The sequence below is a fragment of the Artemia franciscana genome, chromosome 12 (genome assembly GCF_032884065.1).
Source record: "Artemia franciscana chromosome 12, ASM3288406v1, whole genome shotgun sequence".
NCBI lineage: Eukaryota > Metazoa > Arthropoda > Branchiopoda > Anostraca > Artemiidae > Artemia > Artemia franciscana.
Window position 1 is genome coordinate 37,749,103 of NC_088874.1, and position 19,362 is coordinate 37,768,464.

Here is a 19,362-nt window from a genome sequence, read left to right on the forward strand (position 1 = left end):
TCTGTAAAAATAAAGAATAGACTGTATAAAGATTATTTAAAAGAACCCACGAAGGAGGAACTCCTGAATTTCAAACAGTATAGAAATCGGCTGTGTAAAATTAAACGGCACGCTGAAAGAGCTTATTACAAAGAAGAGTTTGAACAGATAAAAGGAAACATGAAGCGGACTTGGATTAAAATCAATGAGACACTGGGGCACAAAAAGGAAAAGGACTAAAATTATGAATTTCAGTGAAAAAAATTGTCAACGATTCAAAAGAAATTGCGGATAATTTATGGAAGGGTTTTTCAGAGGAAGGCTCTAAGCTGTGCCATGAAGCAGTTCAAAGATCAAAAAGTCCACCAGTCCCCAAAATCAAACCTTGTCATGTTACTTCTGAATTCGTTTTTACAAATTGTAATGAAAATGAAATAAATGAAATAATTATGAGAAAGAAATCACAATCCTGGGGAGTAGACGAAGTATCGTTAAAAGTTGTTAAAGCAACAAAAACAATTGTTATTCCTATTTTGACTCATGTGATTAATTATCACTTGAAGAGGGAACTTTTCCAGAGAAACTTAAATTAGCCCGAGTGCTACCCCTTCACAAAGGGATGTAAAAAAAAATGACCCGAGTAATTACCTACACAATTCTATTTTACCTTTTTTTCGAAGATTTATGAGAAAGTAGTCCATAAAAGAATGTATGATTACCTCCTGGAGCAGAATCTTTTACGTGTTACCCAATTTGGCTTTTGCAAAGGACTTTCTACGGACCTTGCAATTTTGAAATCAGTTTACTGGGTGAATGATGCATTTGATAAAGGCCTAATACCCGCAGCTTTACTTTTAGACATTAAAAAGGCATTTGACACTGTGTATCATGATAAATTACTCCAAACTCTTGAATCATTTGGTGCACGTAATGTGGCTTTAAAATGGTTTCATTCATATCTTATTAATAGAGCTCAAGTTGTACAAAATGCAAATGCAACATCAGAGTGCCATCTTTTACCGTGCGGAGTGCCACAAGCTTCAATAATGGGACCACTGCTTTTTCTCATTTATATTGATAATTTAAAATATTATTTATCTGAAGCTAATAATATTTGCAGATGACACACTTCTTTTTGTTGCATGTAAAAATCTACCTTCTGTATTTAAAAAAATGGAAATTGCTCTGACTGAATTTATATCATGGGCTGATTCACAGTATTTAACACTAAATTATGGTAAAACATACCGTATTTTATTTTCTTGAATAGGATCCGTCCAAACAGACCTCAATTTAAATGTAAAAATTATATTATAAATAGAGTAAAAACCAGTAGATATCTTGGATTTATTATTGATGAGAATTTTTCGTGAAGTGAACATGCTAAATTCGTTCATGCTCATCCTCGTCCTCCTGCGTCATGCTCATCCTCCTTTCGTCTCTGTCTTAGAGCTAACTCTGTATTTATGCGAAGATTCAATCAGAGCAGAGATGTTTTGTCACTAAAATGAATCCTTTGAGGTATATTCCTCTTTCCCTAGCTACAAAACAACCAGAGAGTCCCATTGCTGAGGTTTAAGCAATTTGTCCATTGCTTACCGACAAAGTTTGTTATTGGGAGACAAATAGACATGTTTCACGTGGTAGTTTTGTGTAGGGAATAGGCAAGAATTTCTGGAGTATTTTCCACGAGAAGAACGTTTTTACATAAAGAGGAGGTGCAAGACTTACACATAAATTCCTCTTTTGCACTTTCCTTAGCAGTTCTCAACTAAAATATAAAATAACAGAACTCAAATAAAATATTCAAATTTGAAAAACAACATTTTTCCGGAGGGGCAATTTTACAGGGGAGGGTTTCGCCGTGGGAGAGGGTACCTAGACCCTGAGACAGTGACAAGGTAAAGGGAATCCTATTAGGGAACCACGGTAGTTCGGTTGCAAATATTCAAATTTTTGAAACCACATTTTTCCTGAAGGGTATATTTTCCAGGAGAGGGTTTTTCCATGGGAGAGGGCGGGTGGTGGGTAAACGCTTACACCCGTTGACAGTGATATTGCGAAGGAAACTCCTTATTAATAAACATAAAAGAGGAAAAATAAATCTGGCTTTAAAGTTTGTGCAGTCTGATTTTCTTTGTTTCTGTGACAAGAAAATATAGCTTTTTTATGAATGAACTCGACAGTCATTTACATCATTACTTTAAAAAGCAAACCATTCCAACAAGGTTGAACATGTATAGACTATAGCTTGTGTTTTACCCAATGTAAGTATGATGGTTGAGTTGTACGAGAGTTCAGTTATACAAGCGTTCAGTTGCACGGGGGTTCGGTTGCACGGGGGTTCAGTTGCAAGTTAGTTCAGTTGCACGGTGGATCAGATACACGAGGTTTCAGTTGCCAGGAGGCTCTGTTACACGGGGGTTTAGTTAAATGGGTTGATTTGTACGGGGTTTGAGTTTCACGAGGGCTCAGTTGAATGGGTTCAGTTGAACGAGGTTGAGTTACACAAGGGTTAAGTTATTCAGTGCTCAGTTGCACAAGGTTCAGTTGCATGGTGGTTCAGTTGCACAGTGGTTCAGCTGGACGGTGGCACATTTACACGGTGGTTCAATTGCAAGGTAGTTCGGCTTCAGTAGTTTAGTTGTTTGGTGTTCAGTTTCAAGGTGGTTCTGTTGCAATGGAACCATTTTTCTCACTTCTTAATATGGTTATATTTGGCTTAAAGGCTGAAAAGAACTGGACTATTGTTTCATTGGGAGGTAATTTACTATTGCTGGGGCTATCAAATCGTCCTTCTGGACGGTTCTTACTAACCCATAATTGTCTGCCAACGCTTTCTCATAACTCTGAGACGTTTCCACTTACTGTTACATCGGTTTATGTTTCTACTTAATAAAGGAATGTTTAATCATCTGCTGGTCTCCAATTCGCATCGGCTCATCTAAAGAGGCATTAGGAAACATTTCAAATGTCTCAAAGTATAAAGCAGTAAATTAAATTAAGCACACTTAAGTGATAGTTTTTAAATTGCATTATAAAATTTGTTTGTTAAAAAATATTTTGCGCAATACGACATAAGTACGAAAGGTTTCTAAACTAATTTCTTATATTTAAAAAGAAAGTAGCTATGATAAACCGTTGGTAGAGATTAATTGCATGGAAAGTTATATTAACAGTTAATGTTTCTAAATAAAAATAAGAGATAAATATTTGTTTAACAAATTTTTGAAATGCTGAATTGATTGAAGATTGACACCCTGATTTTCATCAATCAGCAAATTAAAATTATAATTCTAGATTAAATTATCGGCTCAGCAGGCTTGTCATCGTTAAAGATTTATGCACTGAATTTGGTGATTTTTTTTTTTTTTCGTTTGGTGACCTGGTGATTTTATCTACACAGCTTAGATACCAATACAGTTATGAAAACTCGATTTATTTTTGGGACACAGTGCGCGGTAGCGATGCTAGCGGCTGGAGACAGAAAACTGACTGCTCAGCTAAGATACCAATATTAGTATCTAAGCTGCGTATGCATCAAAACAAAATTACGTTCCCGCCTATGATGTTGTAGTACGATCTACGCGTCGGAGCGTGGGTTTGGAGGAGGCACCAGGTTCAGAGCTCTGTACCAAAAGCTTCTCATGGGCAAGATATAAGTTTTCATAACTATATATTGTTATCTAAGCTGTGGTTGGTGATTACTATGTTGGTGTTCAAGCATATGAATACATTGAGATTGTGATAAATATGCTATTTAACAAATGTAATAATCAGTGAATAGCGAATTTATAGCACATCAAAATACCCAATCAGAGGAGATGACCTGAAACCGTGTTACCTATATTAATAAAGAAGAAAATTTAATAGAGAGTAGTTGCAGGATTTACGATACACAGTTCAATTTTAAGTTTATAGTAGGTGCAGAAAATATGTTATAATATTTCTATTTTAGCCTATATTTACATCCTAATGTCTGAGTAGGTGGGCTGTATACATATTTCCAGTCATCTTCTGCTATAATAAGCAGAGCCTGGCTATACTCTGAATGACACGCAATTCTACCCGAGGGGCTTTCCACTATCTTCGAAAATGGTTGCACTGGGAGAGTCAAACTTTCAGGAATTAACTCAGACGCTAAATTATGCCCCAGAGAATTCTTTCCTAGCCCCTATTTCAAGGTCAATACATTTGTCTGGCAATTTAGATGAGATTGGTTAAAAAGTAGTTGGTTTCACAACCCTCGATACATTTAGATGGCCCAAACTTCAGATTTGAAATAGGAATACTTGTATTCCACACCCTAAATCTAAAACTACTTGTTGAACGTAGAGTGGATGGGAAGTTAACTGTAGCTCAGGAAATTAAATAAATACCCTGCTGCTAAACTAAGAATTAGTCAGGTTAAGAGATAACTATTAAAAGCATTCTATCCCAGTCCCGTTTAATGTTCCTTCTAAGAGCACTACTTTACATGAACAGCATGGTGAAAACTCCGTAAAGTGATCTCGTACAAACATTATTTCTCCATCAATTTCGTCACAAGATGACAATCAAGAAACCCGGACTGTGATGTCTGGACCAGAAAGTGATTTCAACATTAAGAGAGCTAATTATACCAACTCTTTATATAATAACTCAAGCTAAAAAGTAAATGAAGCACTTAGGAAGAATGAACCCCCCTTTAATTTTTTTAGATTAAATTTTATACGACTTCTATCCTTTTATCATCCTTGAAAAATGACAATCTCGGGACAATTGTAGCTCAAATTTATTTCTTGGAAGGGGGGAGTCAGAAATATCAAAACATGATATAATACCCGTAATGTATGGGATAATTTTGTTAATCTTTTTTTAGTGTTGATGTAGCTCTTTGCTTTCATTTGAAATGGAATTTCACTTTTGTCCCTTATTAATACCGTACCGAGCATTAGGATAAGCACAACTGCAATAATCAAAATGTATCTTGAAATGTACGTGAATACGGGAAAGTTGTAGTATTGAAACCGATTAAGATCTAAATCATTATTGATGAATCGAGAGACAGAACAACAACAAAATATCTTGTAACAATTGTTCGCTATTATTCTCTGGAAGAGCAGAAACCACTTGAGAATTTTTTTTTTTTCACTGCCAGATGGAACAGCTAAAGGGTTGAAAAACTGTATTGTAGATAAATTCATTTAAAAAAAAAAGAAGAAAAAAATAACAATGACAAAAATTGTTGCCTTTGTTTTGGACGATACGAGTATCATGCTAGGATCCAAAAATTACTTGGCAAAGTCTTTGAAGGATTACCTTCCATGACATGCAAATTTCAGTTGTATATGCAATTCGTTTACTCTTTGTTTAGTTGCTGCGTGCGTTGTCCTTATATTTAGTTTTATATTTAGTCCAGACATATTTAGGTATTTCTTTAGTTTTAAGGCATTTCGCCCAAAATTGAAAATTGAATTTAGACAGTGTCAAGTATTTCATGGTATAGGTGAGCAACGCACTTATACGCTGTGATTTTAAATTATATTATGTGTTCCTTCTTAATCGACTTAATATAGTTTTTCAGAGTGAAGAGGAACAAGTTTATTTAGTTCTTAATATGGCAAAGAGCTGCTTGTAGGTAATAATGTCAATTTTTACCAAGGCAGATGTTTTGGATTGCACTAGTCCATTTACTATAGACGTAAAATTAGAATTAATTTTACTTAAATTAGATATTTGCTTCAAAATTAGAAGCAAATATCAGTAACATGGCAGAAAATATTAAATAATGTGCTGTTCAAATTGGTCATATTCAATAAAAAGCTGTGTTAGCAAGATAAATAAAAAATTCATGCCTAGATCTTCTTCTGGATCAGCTTAAATATGTTAATCTGACAATCGCCATTTCTGGTACAATACCCTCTATTACTTTGATGCAGAGCAAATTTTCTGAAAACTTTAAATTTTGAAGAATATTGGCTCTCTTTTGCATGTTGATAGTGGAATCAGAAAAAAACCCCAAAACTAGAACCCGCACGGTTTTGGTTCAGATTAGTGGTTTGCAAGGACGGCGGTGGAATTCCTTGTTCTTGACCCTCCCCAGGATCATGGAAGTATTGATATTCCTGACTCACTCCAGTGCATCAGCCGAGATGCATTCCGGGACATACCTGATGCACCTATGTCAAAGGTGAAAAAATGGAAGTTCGGGAAAATTAATAAACAAAAATCACTGAACCCGAGCCTTTGTTCTTATAATTAAAGAAAGTCAATATGTTTTGTTATCAACTGAAAAATCGTATTTTGCCATTTTTCCTCTAAATTCTAAAGTCAGTGTAAGTTTTTCCTTATTATCAAACAGTACGTGGTAACGAACTGTAGTAAGGAGTGACCCGGCTCAATAGTAACCAAAACTCTAAAAAATGGAATTTTGGTACCAATAGCTACATCAAAAGAATCGCATTTTAATGCTGATTTTAAATATATAAGTTTCATCAAGTTTAGTTTTATCCATCAAAAGTTACGAGCCTGATCACGCTTTTATGGTCACGGATTTTGGTTACTATTGAGCCGGGTCGCTCCTTACTACAATTCGTTACCACGAACTGTTGTTCAACGAGTCCTTTGTTCAAATTGAGAAGTAAATGCCCCTTTCATATACGGAGTAATTTCTGTTCGTTTTAAGTTTTAATGTTGCTCCTTACTTTCATTTAAAAAACTTGTTTTTTTTTATTTAATTCTGTTACGGCACGCATGAAGTGTTAACGGTTCAAGAATCTCAGCTTGAACCATCCAAGAAAACTTAGATAAAGCTGTGAAGAAAAAAACCAAAGGAGTAGCAAATGCATTCAGCAAAGATACCACTTTTCCGGATATTTACTTTGGATCGGGCCTCTCTTGCCTCCGTTGCGGACAATACTAAAAAAACTTGAAAATCAGCGAAAAGTTTGAGAAATGAAATTGAAAAAAAGGATTCGTGACAACTTGAGCACGGTACCTTCTACAGGGCTACCATCATCAGTTACAGAAGACATTAACAGTTCGTGGTAACGAACTGTAGTAAGGAGCGACCCGGCTCAATAGTAACCAAAAATCTAAAAAATGGAATTTTGATACCAATAGCTACATCAAAAGAATCGAATATTAATGCTGATTTTAAATATATAAGTTTCATCAAGTTTAGTCTTACCCATCAAAAGTTACGAGCCTGAGAAAATATGCGTTATTTTAGAAAATAGGAGAAAACACCCCTAAAAATCATAGAATCTTAACAAAAATCACACCATCAGATTCAGCGTATTAGAGAACCCTACTGTAGAAGGTTCAAGCTCCTATCTACAAAAATGTGGAATTTTATATTTTTGCCAGAAGGCAGATCTCGGATGAGTTTTTATTTCTTTGTTTTTTTTTCCCAAGGGTGATGGTATCGACCCAGTTTTCCTAGAATGTTGCGAGAGAGCTCGTTCTAACGGAAATTAAAAGTTCTAGTGCCCTTTTTAAGTGACCAAAAAAATTGGAAGGCACCTAGGCCCCCTCCCACGCTAATTATTTTCCCAAAGTCGACGGATCACAATTCTGAGAAAGACTTTTTATTTATCGTAGTCGAAAAACCTTATAACTATGTCTTTGGGGACGACTTATTCCCCCACAGTCCCCGTGGGAGGGGCTACAAGCTACAAACTTTGATCAGTGCTTACATATAGTAATGGTTATTGGGAAGTGTAAAGGTGTTTTCAGGAGGATGTTTTAGTTTGGGGAGGGGTTGAGAAGAGGGGGCTATGCTGGAGGAACTTTCCATCGAGGAATTTGTCATGGGGGGAGAAAATTTCCATGAAAGGAGCGCAGGATTTACTAACATTACATAAAAAAAACAATGAAAAAATAAATATGAAAAGGTTTTTTTTTTCAGCTGGAAGGAAGCAGCAGCATTAAAACTTAAAACAAACAGAAATTATTACCTATATGAGGGGCTCACCTCCTCCTAATACCTCGTTCTTTACGCTAACGTATTTTTAGTAATTAAAACTATTTATTCTGCGGCTTTTGTGATTCAGGGGTCATTCTTAATGAATTGTTACAAAATTTAAGCTTTAGTGTAAAGAGCGAGGTATTGACGAGGGGGCTAGCCCCCTCATATATGTAATAAAAACATGAGAATACAAAAGTTCTTTACGTAAGCTAATTTATAAGTTACGAATATCTTTTACTTATAAAAAGATTCGTAAAAAATTACAAGTTCTAGTTGCCTTTTTAATTAACCGAAAATCGGAGGGCAACTAGGCTTCCTCCCCCACTCTTTTTTTCTCAAAATCATTCGATTAAAATTATGAGAAAGCCATTTAGCCGGAAAAAAATATACAAATTTCGTTTTAATTATTCCTCTGCGGAAAGCCAAAATCAAAACATGCATTGATTCAAAAACGTTCAGAAATTAAATAAAAAAAACAAGTTTTTTAAATGAAAGTAAGGAGCAACATTAAAACTTAAAACGAACAGAAATGACTCCGTATATGAAAGGGGCTTTTCCTTCTCAACGCCCCGCTCTTTACGCTTACGCTATTTTTAGTAATTTACGCTATTTTTAGTAATTTCAACTATTTATTCTGCGGCTTTTGTGATTCAGGGGTCATTCTTAATGAATTGTTACAAAATTTAAGCTTTAGTGTAAAGAGCGAGGTATTGACGAGGGGGCTAGCCCCCTCATATATGTAATAAAAACATGAGAATACAAAAGTTCTTTACGTAAGCTAATTTATAAGTTACGAATATCTTTTACTTATAAAAAGATTCGTAAAAAATTACAAGTTCTAGTTGCCTTTTTAATTAACCGAAAATCGGAGGGCAACAAGGCCTCCTCCCCCGCTCTTTTTTTATCAAAATCATTCGATTAAAATTATAAGAAAGCCATTTAGCCAAAAAAAAAATAAGCAAATTTCGTTTTAATTATTCCTCTGCAGAGAACCAAAATCAAAACATGCATTGATTCAGAAACATTCAGAAATTAAATAAAAAAATAAAACAGGTTTTTTAACTGAAGTAAGTAGCGACATTAAAACTTAATACGAACAGAAACTGCTTCGTATATGAAAGGGGTTGCTTCCTCATCAACTCCCCGCTCTTTAGGCTAAATTTTTTTACTGTTTTAAAAAGACGAGATTAGAGAAAGAGTCAAACTTTAGCGTAAAGAGCGGGCGTTGAGCGGAAGCAGCCCCTTTCATTTACGAAGTAATTTCTGTTCGTTTTAAGTTTTAATGTCGCTACTTACTTTAAGTTAAACAAACTTGTTTTTTTATTTAATCGTTTGTAAGATCCATGATTCAATTTTGGTTGAATAATCTACAAAGTTCAGTGCTTTTGAAAAAATTGTTATCTTGGCTCAAAAGGCAAATTGCATCTATGGAAGACAGAATCAAAGTGATTGAACTAAAACTTGATGAAATGAACCAGAAAACATTAATTGATTATTTTTATAACTTATTTTTAGTGGTTTGAAGCAAGTACAAGGATCCAGTGTTGAGATGTCAGTGAAACAAGTTATTGGGAAAAAATGGGACTACTGTATTCTGCAAATATGCACATCCAGTGGGTTTGTCGGTTCCAGAATCCATCCATTCCAGTTCCAATAGTTTTAACGTGTCTCCCGTTTGTGTTGTGTTTTTGTAATCTGGATGCTACAAAAACGGTGTTCATGGCAAAATCGGAGCTAGTAAAAACTGGTATATATTGTGTCGGAGTAATTAACAGTAAATCGGAAACACTTGCTTGATTTGGCTCGAAACAAACTTGGTTCAAAGAACGCATGGTCAATCGATGGAATGATTTTTGTCAAAAAGGGTCCGAATATCAGGAAAATACGAAGTGCAGATGATCTTATCGGTGAAGGATCATCAGCTTTATTATTGCTTTTCTCGTGTCAGTTTGTGCAGTGCCATGTTGTCACTCTTTGTTCTTTCAACCATTTTCTGCTTGCGATACCCTACTTTTTTGTTTCTTTTTCTCATTTATGCTCTTTACTTTTTTTGTCTCTGCTTGTGCTCCTTATTAATTTTTTTGCGGTTAGGTCATGTCAGGGTCCCTTGGTCGATTGAAAAATTATGAGAAAAATAGATTAGTTATTGCTGATGTGTTTTCAGATGTTTCGTTTGGTCAGTCAGGATTTAAATCTGGATTAAAAAAGTACCCTAAAGATAGTTCATACGTTGAACTTGAAGATCTTACTAATTGGGATGTATGTAAAGGAAATTCTCTACTTGCTTGGAACTGCCAAGGATTCCGATCAGTTAAATGTTCTTTGTTGTGGACAATGGAGTGTCTTTAATCGCAACCATTGTTTGTAGGCCTATGTGAAACGTTTTTGAGCGATGAGAACCTGAATGCAGTGAATTTTTGTGTTCCAGGGTATAAGGTTGAATATAAAGGTCACTCTTTTATGCAGAAAGGAGGACCAGCCACTTTAACAAGAAATGATATAAATTATGAGGTAAGACATGACTTTTCACTCTGGCTTGAAGGTAAACTCGATACATTGTTTATTGAAATAAGGTCGTCATGGTCAGAAAAGCTACTGTTTGGAATAATATATAAAGTACCGTCATTTTCGAAGAAAGATTTTTAAGATGTATTTGAAAGTCTTCTGTCACAAGTTGCAAAAGAAATGAAAAGGGTAGTGTTAATGGGATATTTCAATATTGATCTATTAAATCCAGATGATCGTGTTGATTTCCTTAATACAATGTTGGTGTCTGATTTGTACCCTTTAGTAACAATTCCAACGAGAATAACGCATTTTTCCGCAACTTTAATAGATAACATATTTGTTGATGGGCAGTTATTGAATGGTTGTACGGTCGATGTACTTGTTAATGACGGATCAGACCACCTTATGTTGACGAGTAAAATTGATAGTTTAACGTGGAGACCACCAGAAGATGAGATCCAACATCAAGATTTATCAAAAAATAGTTTGAAAAATCTGGCTGTAAACTTGGAACATGTTGATTTTTCGGAAGTTTTCAAAAGGAAATGCGCAGAAAAGGTTTGTAATTTGTTTATGGACATATTTTTAGCTGAGTTTGATAAACGTTGCCCCTTAAAGAAGTTAAAAAGAAAAAATAACCTACGGAAAGTATGGATGACGACTGGTATCTTCTTTCTGTAAAAATGAAGAATAGACAGTATAAAGATTATTTAAAAGAACCCACGAAGGAGGAACTCCTGAATTTCAAAGAGTATAGAAATCGGCTGTATAAAATTAAACGGCACGCTGAAAGAGCTTATTACAAAGAAGAGTTTGAACAGATAAAAGGAAACATGAAGCGGACTTGGATTAAAATCAATGAGACACTGGGGCACAAAAAGGAAAAGGACTAAAATTATGAATTTCAGTGAAAAAAATTGTCAACGATTCAAAAGAAATTGCGGATAATTTATGGAAGTGTTTTTCAGAGGAAGGCTCTAGGCTGTGCCATGAAGCAGTTCAAAGATCAAAAAGTACACCAGTCCCCAAAATTAAACCTTGTCATGTTACTTCTGAATTCGTTTTTACAAATTGTAATGAAAATGAAATAAATGAAATAATTATGAGAAAGAAATCACAATCCTGGGGAGTAGACGAAGTATCGTTAAAATTTGTTAAAGTAACAAAAACAATTGTTATTCCTATTTTGACTCATGTGATTAATTATCACTTGAAGAGGGAACTTTTCCAGAGAAACTTAAATTAGCCCGAGTGCTACCCCTTCACAAAGGAATGTAAAAAAAAATGACCCGAGTAATTACCTACACAATTCTATTTTACCTTTTTTTCGAAGCTTTATGAGAAAGTAGTCCATAAAAGAATGTATGATTACCTCCTGGAGCAGAATCTTTTACGTGTTACCCAATTTGGCTTTTGCAAAGGACTTTCTACGGACCTTGCAATTCTGAAATCGGTTTACTGGGTGAATGATGCATTTGATAAAGGCCTAATACCCGCAGCTTTACTTTTAGACATTAAAAAGGCATTTGACACTGTGTATCATGATAAATTACTCCAAACACTTGAATCATTTGGTGCACGTAATGTGGCTTTAAAATGGTTTCATTCATATCTTATTAATAGAGCTCAAGTTGTACAAAATGCAAATGCAACATCAGAGTGCCATCTTTTACCGTGCGGAGTGCCAAAAGCTTCAATAATGGGACCACTGCTTTTTCTCATTTATATTGATAATTTAAAATATTATTTATCTGAAGCTAATAATATTTGCAGATGACACACTTCTTTTTGTTGCATGTGAAAATCTACCTTCTGTATTTAAAAAAAATGGAAATTGCTCTGACTGAATTTATATCATGGGCTGATTCACAGTATTTAACACTAAATTATGGTAAAACATACCGTATTTTATTTTCTTGAATAGGATCCGTCCAAACAGACCTCAATTTAAATGTAAAAAATTATATTATAAATAGAGTAAAAACCAGTAGATATCTTGGATTTATTATTGATGAGAATTTTTCGTGAAGTGAACATGCTAAATTCGTTCATGCTCATCCTCGTCCTCCTGCGTCATGCTCATCCTCCTTTCGTCTCTGTCTTAGAGCTAACTCTGTATTTATGCGAAGATTCAATCAGAGCAGAGATGTTTTGTCACTAAAATGAATCCTTTGAGGTATATTCCTCTTTCCCTAGCTACAAAACAACCAGAGAGTCCCATTGCTGAGGTTTAAGCAATTTGTCCATTGCTTACCGACAAAGTTTGTTATTGGGAGACAAATAGACATGTTTCACGTGGTAGTTTTGTGTAGGGAATAGGCAAGAATTTCTGGAGTATTTTCCACGAGAAGAACGTTTTTACATAAAGAGGAGGTGCAAGACTTACACATAAATTCCTCTTTTGCACTTTCCTTAGCAGTTCTCAACTAAAATATAAAATAACAGAACTCAAATAAAATATTCAAATTTGAAAAACAACATTTTTCCGGAGGGGCAATTTTACAGGGGAGGGTTTCGCCGTGGGAGAGGGTACCTAGACCCGGAGACAGTGACAAGGTAAAGGGAATCCTATTAGGGAACCATGGTAGTTCGGTTGCAAATATTCAAATTTTTGAAACCACATTTTTCCTGAAGGGTATATTTTCCAGGAGAGGGTTTTTCCATGGGAGAGGGCGGGGTGGTGGGTAAACGCCTACACCCGTTGACAGTGATATTGCGAAGGAAACTCCTTATTAATAAACATAAAAGAGGAAAAATAAATCTGGCTTTAAAGTTTGTGCAGTCTGATTTTCTTTGTTTCTGTGACAAGAAAATATAGCTTTTTTATGAATGAACTCGACAGTCATTTACATCATTACTTTAAAAAGCAAACCATTCCAACAAGGTTGAACATGTATAGACTATAGCTTGTGTTTTACCCAATGTAAGTATGATGGTTGAGTTGTACGAGAGTTCAGTTATACAAGCGTTCAGTTGCACGGGGGTTCGGTTGCACGGGGGTTCAGTTGCAAGTTAGTTCAGTTGCACGGTGGATCAGATACACGAGGTTTCAGTTGCCAGGAGGCTCTGTTACACGGGGGTTTAGTTAAATGGGTTGATTTGTACGGGGTTTGAGTTTCACGAGGGCTCAGTTGAATGGGTTCAGTTGAACGAGGTTGAGTTACACAAGGGTTAAGTTATTCAGTGCTCAGTTGCACGAGGTTCAGTTGCATGGTGGTTCAGTTGCACAGTGGTTCAGCTGGACGGTGGCACATTTACACGGTGGTTCAATTGCAAGGTAGTTCGGCTTCAGTAGTTTAGTTGTTTGGTATTCAGTTTCAAGGTGGTTCTGTTGCAATGGAACCATTTTTCTCACTTCTTAATATGGTTATATTTGGCTTAAAGGCTGAAAAGAACTGGACTATTGTTTCATCGGGAGGTAATTTACTATTGCTGGGGCTATCAAATCGTCCTTCTGGACGGTTCTTACTAACCCATAATTGTCTGCCAACGCTTTCTCATAACTCTGAGACGTTTCCACTTACTGTTACATCGGTTTATGTTTCTACTTAATAAAGGAATGTTTAATCATCTGCTGGTCTCCAATTCGCATCGGCTCATCTAAAGAGGCATTAGGAAACATTTCAAATGTCTCAAAGTATAAAGCAGTAAATTAAATTAAGCACACTCAAGTGATAGTTTTTAAATTGCATTATAAAATTTGTTTGTTAAAAAATATTTTGCGCAATACGACATAAGTACGTAAGGTTTCTAAACTAATTTCTTATATTTAAAAAGAAAGAAGCTATGATAAACCGTTGGTAGAGATTCATTGCATGGAAAGTTATATTAACAGTTAATGTTTCTAAATAAAAATAAGAGCTAAAATATTTGTTTAACAAATTTTTGAAATGCTGAATTGATTGAAGATTGACACCCTGATTTTCATCAATCAGCAAATTAAAATTATAATTCTAGATTAAATTATCGGCTGAGCAGGCTTGTCATCGTTAAAGATTTATGCACTGAATTTGGTGATTTTTTTTTTTTTCGTTTGGTGACCTGGTGATTTTATCTACACAGCTTAGATACCAATACAGTTATGAAAACTCGATTTATTTTTGGGACACAGTGCGCGGTAGCGATGCTAGCGACTGGAGACAGAAAACTGACTGCTCAGCTTAGATACCAATATTAGTATCTAAGCTGCGTATGCATCAAAACAAAATTACGTTCCCGCCTATGATGTTGTAGTACGATCTACGCGTCGGAGCGTGGGTTTGGAGGAGGCACCAGGTTCAGAGCTCTGTACCAAAAGCTTCTCATGGGCAAGATATAAGTTTTCATAACTATATATTGTTATCTAAGCTGTGGTTGGTGATTACTATGTTGGTGTTCAAGCATATGAATACATTGAGGAAAATTGTGATAAATATGCTATTTAACAAATGTAATAATCAGTGAATAGCGAATTTATAGCACATCAAAATACCCGATCAGAGGAGATGACCTGAAACCGTGTTACCTATATTAATAAAGAAGAAAATTTAATAGAGAGTAGTTGCAGGATTTACGATACACAGTTCAATTTTAAGTTTATAGTAGGTGCAGAAAATATATTATAATATTTCTATTTTAGCCTATATTTACATCCTAATGTCTGAGTAGGTGGGCTGTATACATATTTCCAGTCATCTTCTGCTATAATAAGCAGAGCCTGGCTATACTCTGAATGACACGCAATTCTACCCGAGGGGCTTTCCACTATCTTCGAAAATGGTTGCACTGGGAGAGTCAAACTTTCAGGAATTAACTCAGACGCTAAATTATGCCCCAGAGAATTCTTTCCTAGCCCCTATTTCAAGGTCATTACATTTGTCTGGCAATTTAGATGAGATTGGTTAAAAAGTAGTTGGTTTCACAACCCTCGATACATTTAGATGGCCCAAACTTCAGATTTGAAATAGGAATACTTGTATTCCACACCCTAAATCTAAAAATACTTGTTGAACGTAGAGTGGATGGGAAGTTAACTGTAGCTCAGGAAATTAAATAAATACCCTGCTGCTAAACTAAGAATTAGTCAGGTTAAGAGATAACTATTAAAAGCATTCTATCCCAGTCCCGTTTATGTTCCTTCTAAGAGCACTACTTTACATGAACAGCATGGTGAAAACTCCTTAAAGTGATCTCGTACAAACACTATTTCTCCATTAATTTCGTCACAACATGACAATCAAGAAACCCGGACTGTGATGTCTGGACCAGAAAGTGATTTCAACATTAAGAGAGCTAATTATACTAACTCTTTATATAATAACTCAAGCTAAAAAGTAAATGAAGCACTTAGGAAGAATGAGCCCCCCTTTAATTTTTTTAGATTAAATTTTATATGACTTCTATCCTTTTATCATCCTTGAAAAATGACAATCTCGGGACAATTGTAACTCAAATTTATTTCTTGGAAGGGGGGAGTCAGAAATATCAAAACACGATATAATACCCGTAATGTATGGGATAATTTTGTTAATCTTTTTTTAGTGTTGATGTAGCTCTTTGCTTTCATTTGAAATGGAATTTCACTTTTGTCCCTTATTAGTACCGTACCGAGCATTAGGATAAGCACAACTGCAATAATCAAAATGTATCTTGAAAAGTACGTGAATACGGGAAAGTTGTAGTATTGAAACCGATTAAGATCTAAATCATTATTGATGAATCGAGAGACAGAACAACAACAAAATATCTTGTAACAATTGTTCGCTATTATTCTCTGGAAGAGCAGAAACCACTTGAGAATTTTTTTTTTTCACTGCCAGATGGAACAGCTAAAGGGTTGAAAAACTGCATTGTAGATAAATTCATTTAAAAAAAAAGAAGAAAAAAATAACACTGACAAAAATTGTTGCCTTTGTTTTGGACGATACGAGTGATGCTAGGATCCAAAAATGACTTGGCAAAGTCTTTGAAGGATTACCTTCCATAACATGCAAATCAGTTGTATATGCAATTCGTTTACTCTTTGTTTAGTTGCTGCGTGCGATGTCCCTATATTTAGTTTTATATTTAGTTCAGTCATATTTAGGTATTTTTTTAGATTTAAGGCGTTTCGCCCAAAATGAAAAATAGAATTTAGACAGTGTCAAGTATTTCTTGATACATGTGAGCAACGCACTTATACGCTGTGATTTTAAATTGTATTATGTGTTCCTTCTTAATCGACTTAATATAGAGTTTCAGAGTGAAGAGGAACAAGTTTATTTAGTTCTTAATACGGCAAAGAGCTGCTTGAAGGTAATAATGTCAAATCTTACCAAGGGAGATGTTTTGGATTGCACTAATCCATTTACCATAGACGTTACAAAACCTTGATAATGTGCAAAACATCAAAGACATGTATTTTGGAGCAGAATTAGAAGCACATATCAGTAACATGGCAGAAAATATTAAATAATGTGCTACTCAAATTGGTCTTATTCAATAAAAAGCTGTGTTAGCAAGATAAACAAAAAAATCATGCCTAGAAAAATCATGCCTTCTTCTGGATCAGCTTAAATATGTTAATCTGACAATTTCCATTTCAGGTACAATACCCTCTATTACTTTGATGCAGAGAATATTTTCTGAAAACTTTAAATTTTGAAGAAGATTTGCTCAACACAGAGAGAAAAATGCTTTTGCATGTTGATGGTGGAATCAGAAAAAACTCCAAAACTAGAACCCGCACGGTTTTGGTTCTGTTTAGTGGTTTGCAATGACGGTGGTGAAATTCCTTGTTCTTGACCCTCCCCAGGATCATGGAAGTATTGATGTCCCTGACTCACTCCAGTGTATCAGCCGAGATGCAATCATCTCTGCTGAAGCTCGTTAAGAGTTCTACAAAACAAGTCGGACCCCAGTGCCATTTCGTCGCCCATGCATGTGCATAGGTTGGTCCCGGATGCATTCCAGGACATACCTGATGCACCTATGTCAAAGGTGAAAAAATGGAAGTTCGGGAAAATTAATAAACAAAACTTACTGAACCCGAGTTTATGTTTTTATAATTAAAGAAAGTCAATATGTTTTGTTGTCAACTGAAAAATCGTATTTTGCTATTTTTCCTCTAAATTCCAAAGTCAGTGTAAGTTTTTCCTTATTATTCAAGAAGAAGCTGAAAAATAGTATGTTACTTTTAAGTTGTTAAATTCATGAATATAAAAATATAAATATAAGTCCAGCCCTACTTCCCGTCCACATTAAGTCCTCCATGGGCTCTTCTGTGAAAGAGAAATTACACCTGGACTATGATCAATAAATTCTTCCTTTAGTTCTTCATTCGTTAGTTTGTTTTTTTGAATACAAAAAGACAAGAAGGATTAAAGAAATTTTGTGTAGAAATTCATGATTTTATACTATTATGTTATTTTTATATGTCTCAGTTTTAAAGCCGAAACAGATTTTCTGGTCAAAAGGAAATGACAAAATCTAGGCAAATGAAATGAAATGACAAAATTAAAAAATGAAATGAAATGACAAAGGAAATGACAAAGGAAGTTTCATTTCATTTTAAAAAATGAAATGAAATGACAAAGGAAATGACAAAATTAAAATTTATAGTTGCCTTTTTTATGTAACCGAAAAATTGCAGGGAAACTAGGCTTTCCCCACCCCTTATTTCTCAAAATAGTCTGATCAAAACTAAGAGAAAGTCATTTAGCCAAAAAAGGAATTAATATGCAAGTTTCATTTTAATAATTTATGTGTGGAGAGCCAAAATCAAACATGCATTAATTCAAAAACGTTCAGAAATTAAATAAAAAAAACTAGTTTTTTTAAGTGAAAGTAAGGAGCGACATTAAAACTTAAGACGAACAGAAATTACTCCGTATATGAAATGGGTTGTCCCCTCCGCAATCCCTCGCTCTTTACGCTAAAGTTTGACTCTTTGCCACAATTCTGCTTTTTAAAACAATTAAAAGCTTTAGCGTAAAGAGCGAGGGATTGCGGGGGGACAACCCATTTCATATAAGGAGTAATTTCTGTTCGTTTTAAGTTTTAATGTCGCTCCTTACTTTTAGTTAAAAAAAACTAGTTTTTTTTTATGTAATTAAATAAAAGAACAAGTATTTTCAACTGAAAGTAAGAACTAACATCAAAACTTAAAACGAAGAGAAATTATTGCGTATATTAGGGGGTTGTCCCCTTCTCAGTGTCTCACTCTTTACACTACAGTTTTTCTTAGAACCTTAAAAAAACTTATTATTATAAATAAAAGCTTCAATATTCCCTCCATAAAATTGTGTTTCAGGAGTCGTTCTTAAAGTATTGGGACAAAAAGTCAAACTTCACTAAAAGTAGCAAGGTATTGAGGAGGAAGAGACCCCCCCACACAAGTAATGATTGGTGTTCATTTAGTAGCTTCTTACTTTTAATCGAACGGATTTTTTATTTAGTTAATTTATGATCCTTATTAAATAATGCTTGGAAATCCAGCTCCCCCTTTACGGAAAATTACTCTCCTCCATGAAAAATCCCTCCAGGGAAAGTTCTTACCATGCATAATCCAAAATGAAGCCAGAAATCCACTTTTTCGTGGAAAGATTTTCCTACAAACCTCCCACCCCGGCCCCTGTTCCCTACTAGAAAGTTGTTCCCACCAAAAATTCCCTCTGGAAAATTTTTCCCTTGGGAAATTCCTTCCTCCCTACGGAAAGATACTCCCGACATTTCCAAGCCGTTAAAAAATTTTCACATAGAAAATTGAGTCGGCAGAGAAAAAGTGAGCCAGATAAAAAGGATTTCGTATAGGAATTCTGGAAAATTTCCCCTGTTTAAAATTTACCAGTTTAGAAGTTAATCCATCCCCTGAAAAATCACCACCCACGGAAAATCCTTCCCGATGAAAATCCCCCAACAGAAAATTCACTCTTCCCCCCAGAAAAGTGTCCAAATACTTCCTAATA

General features: G+C 35.0%; 1 long non-coding RNA gene across 1 annotated transcript in view; it reads left to right on the top strand.

Annotated features, from left to right (window-relative positions):
* The window catches only part of LOC136034077 (uncharacterized), a 61,770-nt gene extending 44,328 nt beyond the window's left edge, over positions 1 to 17,442 (top strand). The window contains exons 4-5 of the long non-coding RNA XR_010619110.1: positions 9,446 to 10,441; positions 17,002 to 17,442. This is a non-coding gene — a long non-coding RNA (uncharacterized LOC136034077). The remainder of the gene's footprint in view (positions 1 to 9,445; positions 10,442 to 17,001) is intronic.
* The last annotated feature ends 1,920 nt before the right edge of the window (positions 17,443 to 19,362 follow it).